This window comes from Triturus cristatus, chromosome 2_1 (genome assembly GCF_964204655.1).
Source record: "Triturus cristatus chromosome 2_1, aTriCri1.1, whole genome shotgun sequence".
Lineage (NCBI taxonomy): Eukaryota > Metazoa > Chordata > Amphibia > Caudata > Salamandridae > Triturus > Triturus cristatus.
The window spans coordinates 403112766-403135359 of NC_140581.1; positions in this window are offsets into that span (position 1 = coordinate 403112766).

Consider the following 22594-nt stretch of genomic DNA (forward strand, 5'->3'; position numbering starts at 1 on the left):
GGCGTCAATCTGCTATTGGAATTTATTTGGTGAAACAAGATCGCTGCTTCTGGAACTGTTTAATTTTAGTACAGTATTGTTGTCGACTGTTCTTGCCCAGTTAAATATTTTTTCTGTCTGGTACCCAGTGAAGGGCCTGTATATGGGATGAAGTACCTCCTGACATACATTATGGGGATATTGCAAGTCACTGAGGAGTTCCTTGATCATGTCGAGGCTGAGGACAGAATTCACATATAAGGTCATTTAATTCCAAAGTGACTTGTAATCTACCTATAATGTATGGTAGGCGATACTTTATTCTGCATAATACACAGTCACACCATCACCTTTACCGCAAACCACTTAAATCCTTGGTGCGATGCTCTTTCAAATGAGAGGCCACATATTTACAAGTATGAGGAATACATGTGGAATCTCTAGTGTCAAATTAAATATACCAAAAAGCAGTTCAATTTTTGTTACGAAAATATATTCGAATCCGTTTAATATCGGTCAGATTTAAAAAAAAAATATTGCACTGTAGTGAAATGTGTAGAAACATGCGAAGAGAGTCTATCTTTTGTACTTATTAACCAAGGGGTGCAAAAAATAAACCTGTTGCCATAAATATCACCTTTCTGCCTACTGTTACAATCGACATGCTCGTAATGTGGATGTTAGACGTTCATTTGATCCATCTAATACGGTTCTGGTGTTCGCAACTTCTAGTAGATTTGAATGAACTTGGGGAAGGTGCTGGCATTGTCTATGAAAAATGAAAATGAGGTCCGACGTGTTGGGCCTGCTCTTTTTCAGTACTTTTGAATGCTGATTTCCAGTGACACTGGATGGTGGTATGTATCAACAAGCATTGGCATAGCCAATAGGTCTCGCCTTTGGGGCCTTATAAGTGTCTAGTTATCCAGCACAATATCCTTGGTGCAACACCATCAAGTGTTGCATGGCTAAACACTTATTAGGTCCCAAAGGCGGGACCTATTGGCTATGCCAATGCTTGTTTAGGATGGGGACAATTTCAGCTCCAAGCCAAGTTGGAGGCACGTTGTCCCCCTGCAAGATGCAGTTAAATAGGGTAAGCAAATAGGGGGCCCAAATCTTTGGATGTGCCCTGAACAGGTCTCCAGGCAATTTATCAAGGCCGGGAGCCTTGTTGGGAAGCATCTTCCCTATCGCTGTTTCCACCTCAGTCAGAGTAAAAAGATCAGCTGAGTCACAACATCCGGAAGGTGGTAAAGGTTCGAGGGTGCCAATAATTAAACCATCCTGATCGGGCATACCGTATAAGTCACCAAAGTGACTTTCCCAGATTGAGGAGGCAATATTAGGTGCAGGAGCGTGGTGTTGCCCACCAACTCCAGTTGCTACAATGGACCAAAAAGATTTGGCATCATTTCGGCTAAGTGCCAAACCCAGTTCTTCCCACATTGAAACCTCCCTTTCCTTCTTCGCATCACTAATTGCTTTTTTATATGGGGAGCGATTTACCCTAATGACTTCTCTGACGTTGGTTTTAATGGCCAGCAACAGAGCTTTTTTGGCCATGCGACAAGTCATATTAAACCAGCGAACAGTTGTGGTCTGAAGCTGAGTTACCTTTTTTACCGGAAACAATGTATCTTTTAAAGCCGTAACCAATTGGCCATGTATATCGATAGGGCTGACCGATGTGCCAGTTCTCCCCATTTCTTCAAGAAATGGTATAATAATCTCGTAAAGTTCCGCAAGTTTACTATCGGACATTAGGAATTCAGACCATTTGACCCTCCTTCTGCAATTTGTAATAATCAGTGGACTAATTACTTTATTTACGTCCGATGAAGGATTTATTAAGCCAAAGCTCCCCGGTTTTAGGGTCAGTGCTAAGGCATTATGGTCACTATCAAACCTCTCAATGACCTCAAATTTATGAATCCTATCCCAATACCTAGCTTCAATAAAAATATAATCAATTATTGAAGTATGATTTAGTCTGTTAAATGTTGCCTTCCCAGGTCTATCTGGATTCACCCTGCCATTGCATGCTCGCAGTGATGCTGCTAGGGCCAGCGACTGCAATTGCAAGACAGGGGGAGTCCAGACTTTAACCAACGGCATCAACGGATCTGGGATATTCCATAATAGATCCACTTCATCAGCATCTCCCAAATTTGGGTCCCAAAGGGGCTCAAAGTGACAATTAAAATCCCCACCCAGTAATATCACAGTGGAGGGGTCAAGTGGCTGCATAAGTTTGGACAGTTCAGCAATAGTCTCAGATTCATGGCCCCGCTTATTTGGCCTTGCATAAACATTAATCAATGCAATTTTAGGGCCATTTACTGGATCCAACAGAACCAGTTGAACATCCCGAGAATTGGTTTGAATTTCCAGTGCCTTTACTCTTAGGCATGTGCCAACCCATATGGACAGACCACCCGAAGGTCTGCCCCTAGTGCTCATACTTGCCAAGATATCATATGTTGCAAAGCCCGAGACCACACTCTCATTAAGCAGCCAAGTTTCCTGGAACAAACAGATATCAAAGGAGGCAATAAACGCACCCCAATCAGCAATAGGAAGCTTGTTTTTAAGGCCCGCCACATTCCTTGAAAGGATTCTGACATGGTCAACAACCATGACGTTCTTAGATGGTAAAAAGTCCAGAGAACCATTGGAATTTTTCAAGGTGGGGATACCAACACCAGCCCCTTGGACAGGTATAGAATTTATGGGGAGACAAGGAGTAAAAAAGGGGATAGAGGGGAATTCAACAGGGGGTTCTAGAATCTGGGTCCCCATACACTGTTCGGATCGTACAATTAGGTCAGGTTTGCCAATATCCATTGGGCTGAAAATATCATTTGGATTAGGTTGGGCAAAAACAGGGGGTGAATTAGTCGGTGACCACATATGTCAGTCGCATCCGTCGAGGCCAGAAAGAGCTTCATATCTATTTACAGCCTCTAGCGGCGTGAATGGTATCAAGTGGTCCATCCTCCTGTTTCTATTCCCATAATTCCTAGGCGGTATAGTATCCCACCTTGAGGCATTATCCAAAACTTTTGGAATAGGATTTGGTTCTAAAAATGTATAGCCATCGTCTGGAGGTGCACATAGGTTGGTCTGGGGGAAGTCACAAACTGCGGGGTACCCAACTCTAATCCCTTGGGTTCTGGGATAGAAATAAGTAAGTTCGAGGGGGACAATAGAATAACCAGGATTCCCTAGTGGCCAATTTAGGATGTGTATAACAGCCTTGGGATCTCTAAAATTTATAACAATTAGGTCCCCCTTGATATCCTTCGCCCTGCTTCCTAGCCAAGGGAGTCGGCGTACATGGAGGATCTCACCATTAATGTTATAAGGAAGGGGACGATACTGTCTCAGCCAGTGTACTGTTTTATTTTTGAGTTGAAAAAACCCTTCCCTCCTGCCATCTGGTAGTTTAGGAACTCCCGCTAGTATAACTACGTAAGGAACCGATTCAGGAGGTAATTCAACTTGGGGCTCCTTACATTTTGTATCCTTAACAGTACTAGAACTCCTATCAACACCCATATTTCCCACACCCTGAATTTTTTCAGCCCCATATGTTTTGCTAAAAGCAGATGGGACTGAATGCCTTACAGGTTTGGGTGATATACGCCTCTGTTGCCTGAGATCTGGAATTGTACTACCTGCAGTTGGGCATTCACTTGAAGCAGGAATAGACAAAGGCGTAATGGCTACAGGAGGATGGGCTAGGACCGGTAGGTCCTTAGCCTGCCCCACTTTACTACAAGTAGCCAGCTCTAAATTCCGTAGCCTTTCCTCGACCCTCTTCAGCCTCTCAATGATTGGTAGAATAAATGACCTTATGAGATGTTCAATATTTGCAAGCTGGTCAATATGCTGTATTTCCTTAGATGGACAGTGTGAGGAAGCGACCAATTCCACCGATGTCGGAACTGTATTAGAGGCGACCTTTATAGTAGGTGTGATTACTATGGGGGCCTTAAGAGTAGATGCATCTAAATTAGTGCCATTAATTTTTTTTTTCCCAAATTCGGTGTGGCTTATCCTAGGTCTGCTTGGGTCTCCCCCCTTTTTCCTCCTTTTGTTTAGTGGTGGACCAGGAACTTTAGAAAACAATAATTTCCTAGTCTTCTTTTTAGCTATCACCGTGTTTGGCAAAGGGGAGTTAGCAATCTCTTCTATGTCCACTAGAGAATTAACATGAGTGGAAATAGAATTCGTATGGGCATTATCATGTGAGTTAGGTGGAAAACTTCGGGGGGAAAACTCCAGCAGAAGTACAGGAACGCTATCTAAAGACAACAAGTCATCACTTTCATTACAGGGGCTGACATCAGGCAAGGTAGCTTGTTGAATTAAGTCTATCAAGGGCCTGTTCTTCAGGTATTCCACTGACTGGCGACGCTCAGCCCGTCGCTCAGCTAGAATATCTTCCTTCCCTCCATCTATGGAAACTTTGCTAAAATAGCGATCTAGTGTACCTTTCGAGGGACCCCCTACCTTACTCAATGTCGCAGAATCGTGACTCTCGGCCATGGTTGATGAGTGGTATAATGTACTGTATATGACCCTCACACAAGACAGAGTATGACCCCAGCCCGGCCTCCTCTGGCCTCTGAGGGCCACAGAGGGCCCGCCCTTTGCCCGGGCTTAGCCCGGCGCCGCCCGCACGCGGTCCCGCGACGCGGGGAGTGTCCTCCAAATTTAAATGCCTCCTGGCGCCAAATCGGTGGTGTCGATGACGGCTTCCTGCCGCAAGGGATCTTGGGGGTGGTAGTCCCTCCCGCTCTGCGGTCGCGCCGATGCAAGGAGACGCGGCGGCGGGGAGAGACCCACAGGGCAGCAGGAGAGCGCGGAACAGCAGTGGGCACAGCAGTCTGGTAGGGTTAAAGTATTTTTCTACAGCACGCCCGCTCTGCCGAGAGTGTCCTCCAAATTTAAATGCCTCCTGGCGCCAAATCGGTGGTGTCGATGACGGCTTCCTGCCGCAAGGGATCTTGGGGGTGGTAGTCCCTCCCGCTCTGCGGTCGCGCCAATGCAAGGAGACGCGGCGGCGGGGAGAGACCCACAGGGCAGCAGGAGAGCGCGGAACAGCAGTGGGCACAGCAGTCTGGTAGGGTTAAAGTATTTTTCTACAGCACGCCCGCTCTGCCGAGAATGTCCTCCAAATTTAAATGCCTCCTGGCGCCAAATCGGTGGTGTCGATGACGGCTTCCTGCCGCAAGGGATCTTGGGGGTGGTAGTCCCTCCCGCTCTGCGGTCGCGCCGATGCAAGGAGACGCGGCGGCGGGGAGAGACCCACAGGGCAGCAGGAGAGCACGGAACAGCAGTGGGCACAGCAGTCTGGTAGGGTTAAAGTATTTTTCTACAGCACGCCCGCTCTGCCGAGAGTGTCCTCCAAATTTAAATGCCTCCTGGCGCCAAATCGGTGGTGTCGATGACGGCTTCCTGCCGCAAGGGATCTTGGGGGTGGTAGTCCCTCCCGCTCTGCGGTCGCGCCGATGCACGGAGACGGGGCGGCGGGGAGAGACCCACAGGGCAGCAGGAGAGCGCGGAACAGCAGTGGGCACAGCAGTCTAGTAGGGTTAAAGTATTTTTCTACAGCACTCACCCACACATTCACCCGGATATGTATAATCACTCACTTATACAGTCAGTCACACACTGACTGAATCATCATATATATAATCACATTCTTAAACCTTTCAGAAACACTCACAGTCACTGGATGATGCTACTCCTGCCCTGCCCTCTGGCCCCCTGCCCTCTGGTTTCAATGTGAAGACCCATATTCCCTCCCTCCTTGCTTGTCTGTTCCATTGTAATACCCCTGATCCCTCCCTCCTGCCCTTTATGGTCCGTTATGCTGCAGCTTTCTCTCCTATCTGTTCATTATGGTCAGCTGGCTGCCATTGCCCCTTTCCCCTCTGTTCTCTGTTGTCCATGTGCATGGTCCTGTCCCCTCCATATTGCTTTCTATGGATTGTTGTGCTGCACTCCCATCCCGCATGCCCTGTGTGGTGTATTGTGCTGCTGCAAACCCTGATGCCTGCCCTGCAAGGTCAGTTTGGTGCACCTCTCCATGTCCCTTCTGTCCTCTGTTATCCGAGTCCATGCCCCTACCCCAATTCCTTCTGCGTTCTATGATAATAATGTATTATACTTGCTAACATTTTGAACTTGGTAAGAGGCAGATTTTGAAAAAAACTGGGGTATTGATTTTCCCCATTGACTTACATTGAAAAAGAGGAGATTGTAGACAGGAGACAGATCAAATAAAGCCCATTTGGGCTTAAAAACATTGGGCGTTTCCTGGCTGAATCGGGACTGGTAGCATGTATGGTTGCACTACCACTACCTCTTCCTTCTGCCCACAATGGTCTATTATAATGCCACAGCCTCTCTTGCCTGTCCTGTATTGTTAGTTTGTTGCCCCTACCCCCCTTTCCACTGCCCTCCGTAGTCCGTTGTGCTGTCAGTGCCCTTCCTGCCTGCCCAGTGTGGTCAAATTGTTGCCTCTGCACCCTCCTACCTGCCTTCAATTGTTCAGAGTCCATGGCCCTGACCTCTGCCTTTCAACAGTATCCTAATCAACAACTAGATTGCTAACATTCTATATTTATTACAAAAGTGTGGCACGCCTGACGTCATCTTGATGTAATCAAAACTGTAATACCTAGAGCATTTCCTTTAGAAATTACATAGACAAGAGGGTCTTATTTGCATCAAAATTATGGTTAGTGCTCTAAAAAACTAAACTGAGGACATATTTTCTGAGTTTTCAAATAGCGACAAAGCACTTTTAAATGATTTGTTATCTTTATGTTTTTTATCCAGTTAACCACTTGATTAAATGTTTCACTTAGGGGAGATGATGTGGTGTTACTTCCAGAGCTGTAGACTTTGCAACTGGGGAACCAGGTTGGAGTTTCTGCTTCAGCTCGACATTCTGATATTCTGGTCAAATCATTTAATCTCCCCATGTCTACAACCAAAATGAATTTGTCCTTGTGTGATGTAACCAATGCTCATGTAAAGCACTCCAATACCTGACCAGTCTGCACTATATAAAACTGCAAAAACACAAAAAATAAAAAGTGTTTTGCACACTTCTGTCATTGGGCTTCACGTGGGCTACATCTGAGTGATATTTGTGCTACATTTGAGCTCTTTTGTCTCTGGCGGCCATCTTGGGAGATTTATTTGTTATAAAGTTTCTTAATATCCTCATTTACTGCAGTCTTATCAGTAGGAAATGCTTTCAGTTTTTTCCTTTGATTCCATCAAGAAGGCATTCAGATGTGTCACACATTTGCCATAAATTCTGAATGTAAGCACTCTAGTTGCTCATTAGATCACTGTAGTAAAGGTACTGCTCACCAGGGAAGTCTGCTGCTGGTATTCAAAGTACATGTTTCAGTCTGCATGTCAGAATTATTTAATGAAATAGAAGAGGATTTGAACAGTCACTCAAAATGTGCCCTAATTTTTCTTTCTTCAGCACTAATCATAATTTCTATGGCAAAATGAACCCCCTCATTGTGTTCCTTTTTAAATCAAATGTGTTAAGTGTTACCAGTTTATTCCAATCAAGATAGCTTCAGGTGTGCCACACTTTTGTCATAAGTAAAACTGTTAGCGTTCTAGTTATTCTTTAGAACACTCTGAGACATTCTGTCATTGGGCTATACGTGGGCTACATCTGGATGATATTTGTGCTGCATTTGGGCTCATTTGTCTCTGGAGGCCATATTGGGAGATTTATTTGTTAAGTTGTTTCCTAATTTCCTCATTTACTGCAGTCTCCTCAGTAGGAAATACTTTCAGTTTTTTACTTTGATTCCATCAAGAAGGCATTCAGATGTGTCACACATTTGCCATAAATTCAAAATGTTAGGACTCTAGTTGCTCATTAGATCACTGTAGTAATGCTACTGCTCACCAGAGAAGTCTGCTGCTGGTATTCAAAATACATGTTTCAGTCTGCATGTCAGAATTTTTCAATGAAATAGAAGAGGATTTGAGAAGTCAAAATGTGCCCTAATTTTTCTTTCTGCAGCACTAATCATATTTTTATGGCCAAATGAACCCCCTCATTTTGTTCCTTTTTAAATTAAATGTTTTAAGTGTTACCACTTCATTCCAATCAAGATGGCTTCAGGTGTGCCATACTTTTGTCATAAGTAAGACTGTTAGCGCTCTAGTTGTTCTTTAGAACACTCTGGGACATTCTGTCATTGAAATATACGTGGGCTACATCTTGGTGATATTTGTGCTACATTTGGGCTCTTTTGTCTCTGATGGCCATCTTGGGAGACTTATTTGTTATGAAGTTTCCTAATTTCATAATTTACTACAGTCTCATCAGTAGGAAATACTTTCAGTTTTTTACTTTGATTCCATCAAGGAGACATTCAGATGTGTCACACATTTGCCATAAATTCAGAAAATAAGCACTCTAGTTGCTCATTAGATCACTGTAGTAAAGCTACCGCTTACCAGGGAAGTCTGCTGCTGGTATTGAAAGTGCATGTTTCAGTCTGCATGTCTGAATTTTTTCATGAAATAGAAGAGGATTTGAGAAGTCACTCAACATGTTCCCTAAGTTTTCTTTCTGCAGCACTAATCATAATTTCTATGGCAAAATGAAACCCCTCATTTTGTTCCTTTTTAAATTAAATGTTTTAAGAGTTACCACTTTATTCCAATCAAGATGGCTTCAGGTGTTCAATACTTTTGTCATAAGTAAGACTGTTAGCGCTCTAGTTGTTCTTTAGAACACTCTGGGAAGCTGCAGTAGAACACAAAGAAATCAAGGACAATCTCTGCCCTTGTTGGATGTACATATTTTACTGAGAATGTCAGACTTAATTCTCACATGACTGAGAAAGATAATATGAATTTATAGAAAATATTCTCTCATTTTAGCTTCTAGATCACCTTCCAAACCTCTGTGGGAAAAGTGTGTGAAAATAGTTTTCTCTCAAACATGATTCATGATATCCCAGCAGAAGGCTTTTTCACAGGGTAAAATCACCTTAGAACACACCACAATTCCTAAAATGTATATGGTACCATCAACAAATGATTTATAATGTAACTAAAGTCTTATCACCCTTTATACATTACTGCAATGCTTTTAAATGAGGTGCTATCATGTATATTGCTCCCAAGGTGGCTGCCAACACTTCTTGGATGAAGTGCTGACACTGACAGCCAATCGGATCTCACAATGAGATGTGTAGTTAGGCTCCGCCCAGATATATACATTTCTTTTTCCTTTAATATTCAAAAAGCTACTGAACGGATTTATACCATTTACCAAAAAGGGCTCTTTCTGAACCAAGAGCTACCTTTCTGCCAAATTTGGTGTAATTTCGTTCAGCAGTTCGGGCTGTAGCTTTGTCTAAAGTTTCCTATGGAAATTTACATGGGGAAAATTTCGCAAAGATTCTTCAAACGAAGCCAAAGATATTGGGAAAACAAAAATGCTTTTTGAATAGGAACGAGGTCCCAACTATAACTACCTACTGGCAATCGGCAGTAGGTTTTATTTTTATATATATATATATATATATATATATATATATATATATATATATATATATATAAATATATATATATATATATATATATATATATATATATTCACAGAAAAAACCATAGGTTTTAGGCACGTTATAGTTAGGAATTAGCATTTAAAAAACCTCAGAAATTCACTGAAAAAACCATAGGTTTCAGGGGTGTTATAGTTAGCTGGACTTTTCACTTGTACAAAACCATTGAAATTCCCCCGTTATAGTTAGTTCAGCTAACTATAACTCGCGCGCCCGCAATGCACTGCTGATGACGTCACATATTACATCACTCATGACATGGTCAGTGACATCACTCATGACATCACTGATGACATCTCAAATGACATCACTGATGACATCACTGATGACATCATCCAGTGAATGTGTGTTTTTCTGAAAATTAAATATGTTTTATATATGTATATCTCAAGGTCGATGGAAGAATAAATGGGTATATAAGTGTCTAAATGGATGATTTGTTTTTGAAAAATTGATTGTGTAACTGACTGATTAAGTGTATCATAGTGAATACATGGCTTAGTGATAATTCATTTGAATCCCTAGCACACGTGAGTAAGTATTTATAACATAATTTAGAAATTAAGAAGTATGCACATTTAGTAAGTAATTGCAGAGGACATGAGTCAGATCTTCATTCTTTCTTTAATATAGACGTGTTCTTTAGAAACTCCACAGCCAACACGTGTTTCGTCGTTACGGGAAGAATGGTCCCACGACTTTCTCAAGGCTATTCTTTCTCGTTTCTCGTTTTCGAAGCGTGGTACAAATTCCGGACCACACGGGGTTCTGTTCGTGGACGATGTAATGAAATAATTTCATGCAGATCCCTCCTTCGTTACGAGGTCTATTGATCGTGCTTTGAGTGCAGATAATTTCTCGTTTTCCAATTACACCGTCCCTTCGACAAATTCCGTGAAGCGAACGAGCTGAGTGCAGCTACCTCTTCCCGAGTGTCGACGGCCAGTGTGTGTTTTCCCGCCAGCCGCAAAAGCCACTCCCTGGGAGTGGCTTTTCATTATATGTATTTCATTACATCGTCCACGAACAGAACCCCGTGTGGTCCGGAATTTGTACCACGCTTCGAAAACGAGAAACGAGAAAGAATAGCCTTGAGAAAGTCGTGGGACCATTCTTCCCGTAACGACGAAACACGTGTTGGCTGTGGAGTTTCTAAAGAACACGTCTATATTAAAGAAAGAATGAAGATCTGACTCATGTCCTCTGCAATTACTTACTAAATGTGCATACTTCTTAATTTCTAAATTATGTTATAAATACTTACTCACGTGTGCTAGGGATTCAAATGAATTATTGTTGGTTTTCTTTGTAGAGTTTGTGGTTCCTCTACACCCAGTAGCACCGTCATAGAATAGCGTACGAAACACAAGTGCCAATCAGATGAGGCGCCAGTACACCTTTCGCCAATACCACATAGTTACCGATTTAACATGGCTTAGTGAGTAATGTTTAAATATGTAAATATCTGTATCAGTCTCTCACTTTGTGTATAAGTGGCTGCATGGGTTGGTGAGTAGCTACATGGGTGTCTATATAGGTTATTAGTTGGTTTTTTGAGTATCAGTCTGAGTGTCTGCATGGTTCGGTGGGGGGTATTACGTAGTGCATAGGTGCATGAATGAGTGACTCACTGTTTTATGTGTTGAAGACAGCATGTGTGCAGGACTGTATGGGTGTATGAGTGTGTGTATGGTGTGTTAGTGAGTGAATGACTGTCTCAATAGTGTCTTTATGAGTAACTACATATGCTTTAAACTAGTATATGTGACTATTGGTGTATATAATTGAGTATATGTGAGAGTGAGAGATTGAAAGAGTTCCTGTATGAATAAGTATGTGTTTCTATAAGTGATTGTTTAAAAGACTAAGTATGTGTAAGTTTCCCTAGAAGTAAGTTTGGTGGTGTGTGTATAACTGTATATGCAAGTAAATGTATGTTTGATTCTTTATTAGCATGAGTGACTATGTGTGTGAGTAACTCTATGGATGAGTGGCATTGTGTAACAGGATGTATAGGTGTATGAGTACATATGATGAGTGAGTACATGTATGAGTGACTGTATAGGACTGTTGGTGAATGAGTGGATGTGTATGTGGATCTTAGAATTACTGAAGAGGTTGTTGTAACTGGTATTGGTATGTCCATTGTTTTGAAAATGTTAGTCTCTATTTTTGAATGTGTGTATCAAAGGTTATATTAGGGTGAGAGGAGGTCTGCCACTCTATCACAAGGATGATGTCATCAGTGATGTCATCAGTGATGTCATTTGAGATGTCATCAGTGATGTCATGAGTGATGTCGCTGACCATGTCATGAGTGATGTAATATGTGACGTCATCAGCAGTGCATTGCGGGCGCGCGAGTTATAGTTAGCTGAACTAACTATAACGGGGGAATTTCAATGGTTTTGTACAAGTGAAAAGTGCAGCTAACTATAACACCCCTGAAACCTATGGTTTTTTCAGTGAATTTCTGAGGTTTTTTAAATGCTAATTCCTAACTATAACGTGCCTAAATTTCTGTGAATTTCAATGGTTTTTTAAATGCTAATTTCTAACTATGCCTACAGAGATAGGACATGTGAAGAAAGAAGAAAAAATGCACAGAAAAAAAAAGAAGTGCAGAAAGAAGCAACAGAAGTCCTCAAAGACGAAGAAAAGTGCAGGAAGAAGGATAACGTGCAGAAAGAACAAAAAGAAGAGCAGAAAGAAGCCTTGTTGCAAAATCATCCTGTACCCTCAACTTTTTCAGACGGATACTGATGGTAACTGAGTCTGACTAACCAGTCCTAGAGCCAGTGATATGTTAAAAGACACTTAGAATACAGTGAAAACACCTACATACACTAGGGAACATTATGCGTTGGGGTCCCCCTGTGATTAGCATGACCTCCTCTGTAAGCCCCTAGTATATAATAGGGCAGGGGGATTAAAACTACCTCTTAAAACAGGCAACAGGGCGTTTTTGCACACGTTAACTCAGGCCCCGTCCCCTCCCTTCAGCACTGTGTAAACACGCCCTGTGTCCATTTTTAGTTGGGAGATTAAGTTCATTTGAATCCTGAGGGTCCCTAGGGTCCAACTAGCCCACTAGGTACCTCCAGTAAGTGCCACAGAGCTGCGTTGCAGAGAGGTGTAAAAAGTGGCACGGCCTGGACCACCTCTCTGCAATGCAGCTCAGTGACGCTTACTGTAAGCACTTGGTGGGCTAGTTAGCCCCCAGGGGCCCTCAGTATTGAAGGGAAATTATATCCCCAATTTAAAACGTGCCATAGTGCGTGTTTGCACACGTCACCTCAGGCCCCGTCCCCTCCCTTCACCACTGTGTAAATGCGCCCTGTTGCTGTTCTAAGTTGAGAGATTAAGTCCCCTTGAATCCTAAGGGTCCCTAGGGTCAAACTAGACCACTAGGTACCTCCAGTAAGCGCCACAGAGCTGCGTTGCAGAGAGGTGTAAAAAGGGGCTTGGCCTCAGAACACCTGTCTGCAGCGCAGCTCCCTGGCGCATACTGGAGATGCCTGTTGGGCTAGTTGGCCCTCAGGGACCCTCAGTATTGAAGAGGAAATAATTCCCCAACTTACAACTCGCCAGGGGGCGCGTTTGCAGAGTGCTGCAAGGAGGGGGCGTGGCCTCCGGCACGATGCCAGTCTTTTATTTATTTTAATTTTTTAAGAAGGGGGGCTGTGTGGTTCCCCTTCTTATTCTAATTTATTGGCCCTGATGACCCCATCCCCCAGGGCCTGTCTCCTAATTATATTTTTTTGACCCCAATCCCCAGGGCCAGCCACTGTTTTTTATTATTTTAAAAAAAATATATATTTATAGACACACCTAGGACATGCTGGACAAACCGTACGTACCTATCACCATGACGATTTGCGTGATATTCATTAAAAGACGACTATGCATACAATGAATCCACGTGGAATGTATTTACACCGCTAGTGAAGCTCTGACATGTCTGATGCCCTACCGTGCCTAATCCCGGTAAACACCCTTGTCGTTTATTTATACAAACATGGGTAGCTATTGACGGGCACATTTAATACACATGCACACCAAGCCATTCAAAGGGGATTCGACAAAAATTCGACCAAAACTATGCAAGAAACCCCCCTCACGGTTAATAAAACACACATCCACTGCCGGATGTGTAATACTTTTTATTTTACTCTCTGGAAAGGGGACGAACATCACTTGAGAGTCACAGCGCGCTCCTGGCAGAGCCCAATGCTGTATTACACCCAACATTGCCTGCTGAGTGCCACACACCTCTGTGTTGTATTCCACTAGCTAGTGCATATGCTATGACACTCTCTAGCCCATGTGCACTGTAACACCACCCCGTGAATATGTCATGCCACACTTGTCTTCGCACAGGTTATATTGCCCCATCTAACGGGCCTTCCTCGATGCCTATGTTATAACGCACAGTGCTATGCCATACATATTACAATCTGGGATCCATATCTTTGTCACAGTGCATATGCAACGTTACACTCCCCAGCACATATTTTATATTACAACTTTAGAGACTAGTTAGGTTACACAACACTGCCCTGTGCATATTACACTCCAAGGCGCATATCGCATAGCACGCGCTAGTGCCTGTGCTATCTCGCGCTCTCCAATGAATCTGTCATTGCACACAATGTATTGCATATTATATTTCACGCCCGGTTCATCTTATATCACACTTTTTGGTGCATAGTTTATATCATACACTATATCTAGTTTTCATTTTCAATCGTGCTCTCAGGACTATGTTCTATATACCACTGTGTTCACCTACCCTTTTCACGGGCATTACATTTTGCGATGGGGCGTGGAGGGTCAGGGGGTGTTTCTGCCGAGTGAGCCCGGAGTCACAGTCACAAACGTCCTCTTCTTCCTGAATAAAAGTGAGATTATGCTGCATACTTGTGCATATTTTAAGTATTTCACACAGACACACATTTTAAAAACAATAAAGTTCCTAATACCCGCCTTCTCTGAACAGTTAGCTTGCTGCCCCATCCACCTCCTCCCTATCCTCCGTTGTGTGAATCCATGGACTAGCCTCCTCCCTCCTGCCATGCATGGTCTGATGTGCTGCCACTGCCCTCAATTTAGTATGATGTACCAGTCCACTCCTCCTGCCCTCCATTGCCCAATTCTATGCCCCATCATTGACCTCCTGCTTAAACTCTGTGCTTAGCTTGCTGCCCCTATTCTCCTTCCCCCTGCCCTCCGATGTCTTTGTGCATACCCTGCTCCATCCTTTTTGCCCACCATGTTCCATGGACCTGCCACTCCTATCTACTCTGAGTGTTCTGTTGAGCTGCCACTCCCCTCCCACCTGCCTAGCATTGTCAGATGACTGTAACCTGTCCCTGCCACCTCCACCCTGCCTGTCCACATGCCATGCCCCTATCCTCTTCCTCCTGTCCTACATGGTCCATTGTACTGCCACACCCTTCTGCCCTCCCTGGTCTGTTGTGCTGCAACTGCTCCTCCTGCCTGCCCCGTGCGGTCTGTTGTGAGGCCCCTTCCCCTGAACTTTCTTGTCTGTGCACAGGTCCTGACCCTCCCTTCTATCCTCCATGGTCCTTTGTGCATGCCCCTGCACCCTCCTTTTTGCCCATCATAGCCATTGTGCTGCCACTAACCCTCCCACTTGCCATGCATGGTCTTCTGTGCTGCCATGGCCCCTCCCACCTTCCCTGTGTGGTCAGTTAGCTGCCCCTGACCCCCTCCCACCTTCCCTCCATGGTCTGTGTGTATGCCATCACAGTCTCACTGTTGCTCTTCATGGTGTGTCTTGCTTCTAGTGCCCATCCTGCCTGACCTCCATGGCTATCTTGCTGCTCCTGCCCTGCCCCCTTGCCCCCAGCCCTCTGTTTACATGTGCAGACCCCTACTCCCTCCCTCCTGGCTTGTCTGTTCCATTGTAATGCCCCTGATCCGTCCCTCCTGCCCTTTATGGTCTGTTATGCTGCAGCTTTCTCTCCTGGCTGTCCATTATGGTCAGCTAGCTACCATTGCCTCTTGCCCCTCTGTTCTCTGTTGTCCATGTGCATGGTCCTGTCTCCTCCCTCTTGATTTTTATGGATTGTTGTGCTGCACTCCCGCATGCCCTGTGTGGTGTATTGTGCTGCTGCAAACCCTGATGCCTGCCCTGCAGGGTCAGTTTGGTGCACCTCTCCATGTCCCTCCTGTCCTCTGTTATCCAAGTCCATGTCCCTACCCCATTTCCTTCCATGATCCAATGTACCATACTTGCGAACATTTTGAACTTGGTAAGAGGGAGATTTTGAAAAAAGAACTGGGGTATTTATTTTCCCCTTTGAGTTACATTGAAAAAGAGGAGATTGTAGACAGGAGACAGATCAAATAAAGCCCATTTGAGCTTAAAAACATTGGACGTTTCCTGGCTGAATCGGGTCTGTTGGCATGTATGGTTGTACTACCATTGCCTCTTCCTTCTGCCCACAATGGTCTATTACATTGCCACAGCCTCTCTTGCAAGTCCTGTATTGTTGGTTTGTTGCCCCTGCCCCCCTTTCCACTGCCCTCCATAGTCTGTTGTGCTGCCACGGGCCTTCCTGCCTGCTCAGTGTGGTTAAATTGTTGCCTTTGCACCCTCCTACCTGCCTTCAATTTTCAGAGTCCGTGCCCCTGGCCTCTGCCTCTCAACAGTATCCTAATGAACAACTAGATAGCTAACATTCTATATTTATTACAAAAGTGTGGAACGCCTGACGTCATCTTGATGTAATCAAAACTGTAATACCTAGAGCATTTCCTTTAGAAATTACATAGACAAGAGGGTCTTATTGGCATCAAAATTATGGTTAGTGCTCTAAAAGACTAAAATAAGGACATATTTTCTGAGTTTTCAAATAGCGACAAAGCACTTTTAAATTATTTGTTATCTTTATGTGTTTTTTATCCAGTTGACCACTTGATTAAATGTTGCACCTAGGGGAGAGGATGTGGTGTTACTTCCAGAGCTGCAGACTTTGCAACTGGGGAACCAGGTTGGAGTTTCTGCTTCAGCTCGACATTCTGTGATTCTGGTCAAATCACTTAGTCTCCCCATGTCTACAACCAAAATGAATTTGTTCTTGTGTAATGTAACCAATGCTCATGTAAAGCACTTCAATACCTGACAAGTCTGCACTATATAACACTGCAAAAACACAAAATAATAAGTGTTTTGCACACTTCTGTCATTGGGCTATATTTGGGCTACATCTGGGTGAGTTTGGGCTACATTTGGGCTCTTTTGTCTCCGGTGGCCATCTTGGGAGATTTATTTGTTATGAAGTTTCCTAATTTCCTCATGTACTGCAGTCTCCTCAGTAGGAAATGCTTTCAGTTTTTTACTTTGATTCCATCATGAAGGTATTCAGATGTGTCACACATTTGCCATAAATTCAGAATGTTAGCACTCTTTTTGCTCATTAGATCACTTTAGTAAAGCTACTGCTCACCAGGGAAAACTGCTTCTGGTATTGAAAGTGCATGTTTCAGTCTGCATGTCAGAATTTTTTAATGAAATAGAAGAGGATTAGAGAAGTCAATCAAAATGTGCCCTAATTTTTCTTTCTGCAGCACTAATCATACTTTTTATGGAAAAATGAACCCCCTCATTTTGTTCCTTTTTAAATTAAATGTTTTAAGAGTTACCACTTTAATCCAAGCAAGATGGCTTCAGGTGTGCCATACGTTTATCATAAGTAGGACTGTTAGCGCTCTAGTTGTTCTTTGGAACACTCTGGGAAGCTGCAGTAGAACACAAAGGAATCAACTGACAGTCTCTGCCCTTTTTGGATGTACATGTTTTACTGAGAATGTCAGACTTCATTCTCACATGACTGAGAAAGATAATGTGAATTTACAGAAAATAAGCTCTCAGTTTAGCTTATAGATCACCTTCCAAACCTATGTTGGAAAAGCATGAGAAAATATTTCTCTCTCAATCATGATATCCCAGCAGAAGGCTTTTTCACATGGTGAAATCACCTTAGAACATACCACAATTCCTAAAATGAGTATGGTACCATCAACAAATGATTTATAATGTAACTAAAGTCTTAAAACCTTCTATTAACTGCAATGCTTTTTAATGAGGTGCTATCATGTATATTGGTCCCAAGATGGCTGCCAACACTACTTGGATGAAGTGCTGACAGCCAATCAGATCTCAGGATGAGATGTGTGGTTAGGCTCCGCCCACATATACATATGCTTTTAAATGCTATTTTCTCAGGAAATACTGAACAGATTTACACCAGACCTGCAAAAGGCACTTCCTTGACCTTATGGCTACCTCTCTGCCAAATTTCACGCAATTCTGTTCAGCCGTTCGGACTGTAGCTGCGACTAAAGGTCCTATGGAAAAATACATGGGGAAAACGCGTTTTGGGACCTCCCCTTTTTCTCGGCCCCCGCTTGACGAATCACCCCGAAACTTTCAGGGTAGGAGCTGAACGGAGCGCCCTATTAGTTTTGAAAATTTCGCGAGGATTCGTCAACCGGCGCCAAAGTTATTCAAAATAGAATTTTGAGATTTCCTATGAAAACTAGGTTGTAACTATAACTATCTACTGGCGAACGCCAGTAGATAATATATATATATATATTAGGCCTGGGCGGTAAATTCCGTTCCGCTCGCGGAATTTGCGGAATTTCGGTAATTTCGCGTTCCGCGGAGAACGCGAAATTGCCCAAAATTCTGCTTTCCGCGACTTCGCGAAATATTTTCTTGTTCGCGCTCTCAAAATGCGTGTTTGCGAGATATTTCTCCCCGAGCACGCAAACAGCAACTGTGAACAGGAAAAAAGCATCGCGAACAAGCAATTCCGCGTGTTCGCGGAATTTCTGCATGTTCGCGGAGATTTTTACCGTTTCGCAGAGATCTGCGTAAAGCGATTACGCAAATTCCGCCCACCCCTAATATATATATATATATTCACTGAAAAAAAACATAGGTTTCACACATGTTATAGTTAGCTGGACATTTCACTAGTACAAAACCATTGAAATTCCCCCGTTATAGTTAGTTCAGATAACTCGCGCAACCGCAATCCACTGCTCCTTTTAGACACTTATTTACCCATTTACTCTTCCATTAACCTTTAGATATACATATATAAAAAATATTTATTTTTCAGAAAGACACATATTCACTGGATGATGTCTTCAAAGATGTCATCAGTGATGTCATTTGAGATGTCATGAGTGATGTCATGAGTGATGTCACTGACCATGTCATGAGTGATGTAATATGTGACGTCATCACCAGTGGATTGCGGTCGCGCGAGTTATAGTTAGCTGAACTAACTATAACGGGGGAATTTCAATGGTTTTGTACGAGTGAAATGTCCAGCTAACTATAACATGTGTGAAACCTATGGTTTTTTCAGTGAATTTGCAAGGTTTTTTAAATGCTAATTCCTAACTATAACGTGTGTGAAACCTATGGTTTTTTCAGTGAATTTGCACGGTTTTTTAAATGCTAATTCCTAACTATAACGTGTGTGAAACCTATGTTTTTTTTAGTGAATTTGCAAGGTTTTTTAAATGCTAATTTTTAACTATAACGTGTGTGAAACCTATGTTTTTTTTAGTGAATTTGTAAGGTTTTTTAAATGCTAATTTATGTATGTATTATTATATTTTTTATATATTTATTTTAAAATAAACTACCTATGTATATAGTTATAGATTGACTGTATCCTGTAATATGGAATGGCTCAGCTCTTTTTTTTTTAATTTGGATAAAGTTGAACAGCATAGTTAATATCTTCTATAAACTTATAAACAGTTTAAAATGTTTTTTTTTTTTTAAGGGTTTTTCACGGTGCGCGATTTTTTGAAAAAAAATAAAATGTTTTTGTCACCCTTCGGGGTCCTTCAGGGACCCCCTGACAAAGGCTAGGGGGTCAGGAACTCTCTACCCTGCCCCCTTTTCACGTTCTCCACCTTTCTTTTCACTGTCACACAGAAAATGGCGTCCGACACTTCCTGATTTCGACCATTTGGAATGTTGACTGACATCTAACCACCAATCAGAATTACGCTCGCGGACATTTGGTGCGCGCCCCGTGCGCGCACGGTGCGCGCATATAGATATTTATGTACATTTAACTGCAATTTTCTCAGGAACTACTGAACAGATTGACACCATATATGCAAAAGGCACATGCCTGACCTGAGGACTACCTCTTTGCCAATTATCAAGTAATTCTGTTCAGCTGTTCGGGCTGTACCTTCGACTAAAGGTCCTATGGGAAAATGCATGGGGAAAACGCGTTTTGGGACCCCCCTTTTTTTCTCAGCCCCTGCTTGACGAATCACCCCGAGACTTTCAGGGTAGGAGCTGAGCGGAGCGCCCCATTAGTTTTGAAAATTTTATGAAGATAAGTCAACCGGCGCCAAAGTTATTCAAAATAGAATTCTCAGATTTCCTATGGGAACTCGGTCCTAACTATAACTATCTACTGGCGACCGCCAGTAGATTATATATATATATATATATATATATATATATATATATATATATATATATATATATATATATATCCCAAAAACATAAAATCACTCGGAGAGGCATAAATTACTATTCCCACTCCAGCGGGTGCAACAGTAGGGAAAGTGTTGGATAGCAGAGGGGTAAAAATTACTATTCCCACTCCAATGAGTGCAACAGTAGGGAAAGTGTTGGATTGTGTAGGGCTCACAATTACTATTCCCACTCCAATGAATGCAACAGTAGGGAAAGTGTTGTCTAGCGGAGAGGTACACTTTACTATTCCCACTCCAGTCAGTGCAACAGTAGGGAAAGTGTTGGATTGCGTAGGGCTAACAATTACTATTCCCACTTCAATGAATGCAACAGTAGGGAAAGTGTTGTCTAGTGGAGAGGTAAAACTTACTATTTCCACTCATGTGAGTGAAAAAAGTAGGGAAAGTGTTGGATTGCATAGGGGTAAAAATTACTAATCCCACTCCAATGAGTGCAACAGTAGGAAAAGTGTTGGATAAAGGAGGGGTAAAACGTACTATTCCCACTCCAGTGAGTACAACAGTAGGGAAAGCGTTCGACAGCAGAGGGTAGAACCTACTATTCCCACTCCAGTGAGTGTAACAGTTGTGAAAGTGTTGGATGACAGAGGGGTAAAAAATATTATTCCCACTCCAGTGAGTCCAACAGTAGGGAAAATGTTGGATATTGGCAGGATAAAATTTACTATTCCAACTCCAATCAGTGCAACAGTATAGTAAATGTTGGATTGCAAAGGGGTAACTATTAATATTCTCACTCTAATCAGTTCAAAAGTAAAAACAAACAAAATATTAGTAACACAAATATTTTAAAAACAAAATAAATAAAAAAGATAAATATATTTAAAATTTAAATACAAATATATTTAACATTACAAATTTTGAAAAAAAATATAATGTTAAATGCATATGACAAATACCTACAAATAGTATATTAAATCAAATAAAAAATAATTTTCAGGCAAATAAATATTTGTAATAAGAAATCATTTAGAATTAAAAACATTAATTATTACATAAATAAATGTATTTCCTACCCCATAACACCACAAAATTCACAACCCACATCTAAATTATATAAACAAATGTGCTTGCATAATTAACATAATTAGTTACCTATATAAGAAATATTATTAATTAAAAAACTAATTAAAATTCATAATAATGAATAAACTTCCCATACTTTACCCCTATAATCTCCACAAACCACTGGTAAAATTAAACTGTTAAAAAATAATTACACTATTAAAACTTATTTTCAATTAAAAAACTAATAGTATATTAAAACTAATTATAAAGCAAGTTAAATTAATTTACTCCCCACACTTTACCCCCTAAAAAAGTAAAACCCACACACAAAAACATATAGAAACAACTACCATAATGAAATATCAATTAATTAATTAACATTAAGGATCAACCAATTATTCATTAGTTAAACATAACTAACTTCCCACACTTCACCCCTCTAAACCCCATAACCCACACCTAAAATTAATTACACAAATTCCATATTTAATTTTCAATTAATGAATCAATATTTATTAAGAACTTGTTATCAATTAAGCATAAATTACTTCCCACCCTTTACCTCTATTAACCCCACAACCTACACCTAAACGTAATTACACAATTTCCATTATCAATTTTCAATCAATTAATTAATATTAATTAAGAACTAATCATTAATTCATTTAAAAGAATTTACTTCCCACCCTTTACCCCTATAAACACCACAACCCGCACATAAAAAAACGATTACACACTAAACATAATTAAGTATCAATTAATTAATATAAATTAGTAAGCAATTCATAATTAATTACAAATACTTTATTTCTCACAGTTAACACTATAAAATCTAAATTAAATAAATAAAATATAATCATTAATCATCAATTAATTAGTTAATACAAATGAACAACTAATTATTAATTAATTAAACATAAATTACTGCCCATTCTTTACCCCTATAAATCCTACAACTTGCACCAAAAATTAATTTCACAATTTCCATAATGAATCTTCAATCAATGAATTAATATAAATTAACAACTAATTATTAATTAATCAAAAATAAATTACTTACCACCCTATTCCCCTATAAACCCACAACCCGCTACTGAACTAAAAAATGGTAAATTTTATTAAAATGAAATTGATACCTACTAATAATGTAACACCTATATTAAAAAACATAACAATACTTATACAAAAAAACATACATCACATACATTTAAAATATAAACTAAGATAGACAACACTAATTACAAAAATCGATATTTTAAACTACTTTAATTTTGAAAACAATATTAATGACTTCTATATTTTTTTAAACAATATTTCTTACCTTAAATTCGATATTCTCTACCTCGGTACTCTTGCTGTCGATATTTCTGAATCATGATATTTCCAACTCGATATTTGTG